The sequence below is a fragment of the Cryptomeria japonica genome, chromosome 9, assembly GCF_030272615.1.
Source record: "Cryptomeria japonica chromosome 9, Sugi_1.0, whole genome shotgun sequence".
In the NCBI taxonomy this organism is placed as follows: Eukaryota; Viridiplantae; Streptophyta; class Pinopsida; order Cupressales; family Cupressaceae; genus Cryptomeria; species Cryptomeria japonica.
This window is the reverse complement of record NC_081413.1, coordinates 381,988,169-381,994,168: the sequence shown is the minus strand read 5'-3', so window position 1 is coordinate 381,994,168 and position 6,000 is coordinate 381,988,169.

Genomic DNA, 6,000 nt, shown 5'->3' with positions numbered 1-6,000 from the left:
CTTTCAATAACATAACACCTCCATCACAATCTAACACGTCTAATATGAACTCTTCGACTGAAGCGACCATTAACAATCTTGCACAAACTGTCTCTTCTTTGCAACAACAAATTGCCTCTATGAATCAATCTAAGTTTAGTGTGCCCACATTTGATGTTGCGAGCCCACTTTCTCTTGACATTGTTCGAGCTATCCCCCCTAAACATGTTAAAATCCTGCATTTGGAGCTTTATAATGGTAAGGGTGATCCTCTAACACATGTTAAGACATTTCAAACAATATGTACCGATTTTTCTTATGACCAAAGGTTGCTTGCAAAACTGTTTACTAGAACATTAAGAGATAAAGCCTTACAATGGTATTGCTCGTTGCCTTCTTATTCTATTTCTTCTTTCGAACAACTTGCAAATGCTTTTATTCAACAATTTCAAAACAATATAAGTCCCAAAGTTACTTTGATTGATTTAATGCATTGTAAACAAGGTGTTAAAGAAAGAGTGACTAATTTCATTGGTAGATATAAGCATTTGTATGCTCAAATTTCTTTTCCCGTACCTGAAAATGATATTCAAAGAATCTTTATTTCTAATTTACAAAAAGATATTAGAGAAAAACTTCTGTTTTCTGAGTTTACTTCTTTCCAACAGTTGTGCGCAACTCTTCACAATTATCAACTGACCGTGAGTCAAATGGAACAAGCAAATCCTATGGCTCCGAGTGATAAGGGTGATAGTAGTCAACAACCATTTGGGAAGTTTAAACCGAACAGAGAGTCAATTAAATTCAATGAAAACATCATCAACAACAATGTGAATGCAACATCAGGTGTGCTTCCTATTTCTAAGTTTTTCAAGAAAGAAAGAAAGTTTACTCCTTTGAATGAATCATTGCATAGTATTATGAATAAGTTATTGGAACAAAATGTGCTTACTCTCCCTGCTATAAGGAAAATAGATCCTACAAAGATTAATTTGCCCTATTTTGATAACAAATCTTTTTGTCAATTTCATCGTCATCCTAGGCATGATACTGAAAAATGTTTTGCTTTAAAGGGTAAAATTCAAGATTTGATTGATAATAATACTATCTCTGTTTCTGGTGTGAATGATAAAGGCAACACATCTGTAGCTCCTCCTAACCAAAATCTTCAGATTTTTACTGATCCATTGCCTTCTCATACCTCTAATGCGATTGATACTACTGATTCCTCTATCTCACCTGATGATCTTGTGTCTATGACTCCTAATGTGATTAACTTTGTGGAGCAGCAGAAAATCCCTAAAGAACCTTCCATCACATTTAATTCCAGTGAAACTATTAGGGCACCTGATGGTCCTTTATATATAGTTGCAAAAATAAAAAATACACCTTTCCGTGGAGTGCTTATTGATCCTTCTTGTGTGGTTAATGTCATTACTGAAGAATTTCTTTTTACTTTGCAATTGAATCAAGTGATCTATGACGAAACAAATGTGGTTGTGAAACTATTTGATGCATTTTCTTCTCCTGCAATTGGTTCTATTACATTACCTATTGAGGTCCATAACAAACCCCTTGACGTGGACTTTGCTATTATTCCATCGTCCGAACAATTTCGTGTGAAGCTAGGCTATCCTTGGCTATCTTCCATGAAAGCTATTGCTTCTCCTATTCACAAGTGTTTGAAATTTCCCCATAATGGTGAAGTTGTTACTATCAATCATAGCCTCTTTAAACCTGTTTAAAGAACTTCTAGCATTCCTATTGATTACTTTTGGCCTAAACAATTCCAATCTCTTCCATCGTGAAGTGATCATCTTTTCAAATCTTATCAAATGTGGAAAAAAGATATGATCCTATCTCTAAGTGAACCTAGAACACCCAAACTTGACATTCCTATCATTCTTGAGAAGGAAGTTCTTCCTTTGAAAGATAAAGCTAATGTCTTTCCTCAAGAAGATTCCCAACCCATCCCTATGGATGTGACTATGCCTATATCTAATAAACTTCCTAAAAGTAGACCTATACCTCCTCGTCATGATGGACTTGGTCTCCTTCCTAAACCAAATATTCCTCCTTTGTATGGAGCAGTTCCTCCTCCTTCCTCTTATGGAGAGAAGAGACCTTCCTCTTCTCCTATTGTTCAACCTAAGAGACCTAAACACCCAAGTGATAAGGATGAGAACATTCCTCCTCCTCACTCTCCTAATCTTCCTACTAAGACTAGATGAAATCGTTCTGCACGTGAACGCCGACGAAAGCGTCGTCTTAGAGCTCAGGCAGCTGCTTCTCAAACTTTGCAATCCCCAAAAACACCTTCAGCTAGTATTATTCCATTTTCTCCTTAGCCGACGATTGAGCCGAAATCTCCTAAACATAAGATGCATGATGGTCTTGATCCTGTGCGAGTTAAAGATCCTATTTTTATAAATCTTGATGATGATATAGACGAAAATGTTATTCATGATGAAAATGTTACTCCTGTTCATTCTGATACTAAATATGAATATGTTGATGTTGATAATCATTTATCTAACGAATTTTCTAAAGCACTTATCCTAGCTCCTAGACAAGAGCACCGTGGCTTGGGATATGAACATAGCCCTTGTTTGGATCTTGTGATAGCTCCATCTGCTGTGTTGGATGTTCCTCCTCTAGTGTGTTTCCTACCTTCCCGAAATACTGATCAGCAAGATCGGGGGGTAGATGACGTGCTAGACTAGTTCATTAGCATAGCAGATTCTCTCCTCCTCTCTTGATCTTTTGTTACTTCTTCTATGTGTTATTCTCATTCTTCTATTTGTTGTCCTTAGTGTTGGCTACTTGAGGACGATGCAAAGCATTGAGATCTCTTGGTCTCTATCATGTTGACTCAAAAGACACATGTGTTCCCTTCTTCTAGGCGACCTTCCTTGATTGGGGAATGAAGAACAATTATGCATACATACATATGATATACATGAATTATCATACGGCATACTGACCCCGAGGAAAGCAAAGTCACCTTGTGCTTTGTGTTTTGTGTCTATTATCCTTGGGCTTATCTCACACTTGGGGGCTAAATCCTTGTGATAACGTGCTCCTTTCTCATTTCTTATATGTATCACTACCTTAAAGCAATCACCCCCGGTGAGGCGTGTGCGATCGCTTTAACGTAGGGGGGCATACATCCCGTTCATATCTTTTCAAGATACTTGAAAGTTTCTTGGCGAATTTAGCTTTGCCTTGAAAATTTTTGATATCTTTCTTACATGACTCATAGTGAGGGAGCCTTACTACTGACAGTCATGGTTCTCCCTCGTGATCTTCCCTTTTACTTTGTCAATCGAAGTCGTAAGATCCTTAGTCCACTGGGGGCTTGGTGTATCTTGCCTCCTTGACGTGGTGAAAGTTTTTCAATATTGTTTCCTTGTACTTTACCGGAAGTATGAGCGTACGCTTATACTCCCGCTAAAGTGGGGGCTAAATGTAGCGTCCTAAAATTGTGACACTTGCAATTTAGACTGCATTTGGGTCTTCACGATGGCGATGCAACACGGAACCTGAATGGAGACCCCGAAACTTGTTCATGACATCAAAAACTGCATTTTTCAGCACCCTGGCCTGATCCTCCTTGCACCCTGCTGTCCCTGGAGGTGGGACCATGGCGCCGAGCGCCCTGGTCCCTGGCCCTATTTTGGGCCCGGTCTCTTATGGGGCTTCGGGTCTTTAAGTTTGTAAATTGGAAAATAATCTTCCCAGGTCAGCCTAAGGTCGGTAAAATCAGTCTTTTAACCCTAAATTGACAAGTATATAAACTACATTTCCTCTCCCATTTTGGTAGATGGAAAAAAAGGTGGAAGCAATATTCAAACATTCAAGCATTCAAGAATTCCTTCAAGCAATTGATCATTCTAAGTCTCCATTCAAGGCTAAGTGTTGCATTCAAGACAAGGATTCAACCATTGAAGAGGAGATCACATACAACATACAACATACATTACACCTTCGCATGTAAGAATACAAACATTCTTACAACAAGGTATCAGTACTTGTTTACATTACAAACATTTACATTTACAGCATTCTCATTTCTTGGTTAATTCCAAAATCGGGGTTTGACCTAAAGGCAAACCCCTCATCCCTAACCCCCCAATCATCCTCTCTTTTCTGTGTGTAGGTTGCAGGTATGCGGCTGTAATTGAAGATCTGGAATCCTTGTGCAGAGATGAACAGATCCACCTTCGTTTCGCGGATTTTTTGGAGGACCGTGTGCACGCCGGGCGCCATCGTCCCGTCGACTTTCGCTCAAATTTGCAGACCAGCACCGTCTCGACATTTTACTGCTAATTCCAAGTCCGCAGCTTCATCCCATATCCCTATCTCTGTTTATAAGTGAATCTTTCCTACTTTACATGCATTCCTAGTTCAATCTTTCTATCTACATTCTTTACAAAAGAGGGTATCCTTGATGTCACAACCCTTGAAACTCATTTAGAATCCAATCTTGCATTGCGTGGGATTGGATCTTGTGGGTTTCAACCCCTCTTTTGAATGTAAAGTCCCTCCTAAGCGAAAACCATCAACCCTAGGGACTCTCCCTTCTCTCTCCTTGGAGTTGGGGAGGGGAGAACAACTAGGGTTTGATTTTTCCGCTTTACAGAAGGAAAATCACCTTTTAAATGTTTTGCATGTAATAAGATAGTTCATTTTACATCTAGATGTCTTGAAAGGATTTCAAGATTTGAAGAGAGAGCTAGAAGATCTTTTAAGCCTAACCTTGGATATGAGAACAAGTATAAGTACAGGAAAAACATAGATAAATCATGCTACATAGCGGATGAGTAAGGTGTGAGTGATTCTGATGATGAACCGACACAAGACTCTGCTAGTAGTTCTGGCAATGGAAAGGAATGGGTGTTCTTGGCTATCAAGGAAGATGTTCTGGCACTGGAAGAGAATATACCTGAAGAGAAGGCCCTGGTTGCTAAAATTGAAGATAAGGATGAATGGGTAATTGACAGTGGATGTTCACATCATATGACTAGAGATAAAAGGAGGTTTCTATCTTTGTAAGAATTTGATGGCAGTCTGGTTAGATTTGGAGATGAGAAAGCATGTATGATCAAAGGAAAAGGAACTATATCATTGGATGGTAAGCACAATACTGATAATGTTTATTATGTTGAAGGTTTAAGGCATAATATTTTAAGTGTAGGATAGTTGGTGGATAAGGGATTTCAATTATAATTCAAGGATGGAAAATGCAAAATCATTAATAGATCTGGATTGGAGGTTGCAACCGGTACTCAGACAAAAGGTAATATATTTCATTTGAATTTTGGTGAGAAGACATGTTTGATTGCACAAATTGATGAGAGTTGGCTATGGCATTAAAGGCTATGTGATGTGAATTTTGATTGCATGGTAAATATCAATTCAATTAAGGCGGTTAGAGATATACCTAAGATTGTGAAGCCCTATAATCCAGTATGTAAGGAATGTCAAATTGGAAAACAGGCAAGAACCTCTTTTAAGAGTATACAAGACAAATCTAATGATGTTCTTGATCTTATTCATACTGATTTGTGTGCCCCTGCTAGAGTTAAAAGTTTTCAAGGTGATAGATATTTTATGCTAATCATTTATGATTATTCTAGAACGATGTGGGTTACTTTTCTAAGGGAGAAATCTAAGGCTTTTGAAAAGTTTAAAACCTTTAAAGCTAAAGTTGAGATAGGGATAGGATTGAAGATTAAAAGTTTTAGGTTAGATCATGGTGGAGAATTCACATCCGGTGAGTTTAATAACTTTTGTGAGAAGCATGGCATAAGGAGACAATTTTCTTCTCCCCAAACACCTCAACAAAATGGAGTAGTGGAAAGGAAGAACAAAACTATCTTGGATTTTGCTAGAACTATGATGATGGAAGCTAATCTACCTCATATCTACTAGAGAGAAGCAGTGAGCACAACAGTCTATACATTCATCATAGTGCATATCAAAGGAGAAACTAGTAAGAATTCTTATGAATTATGGTTT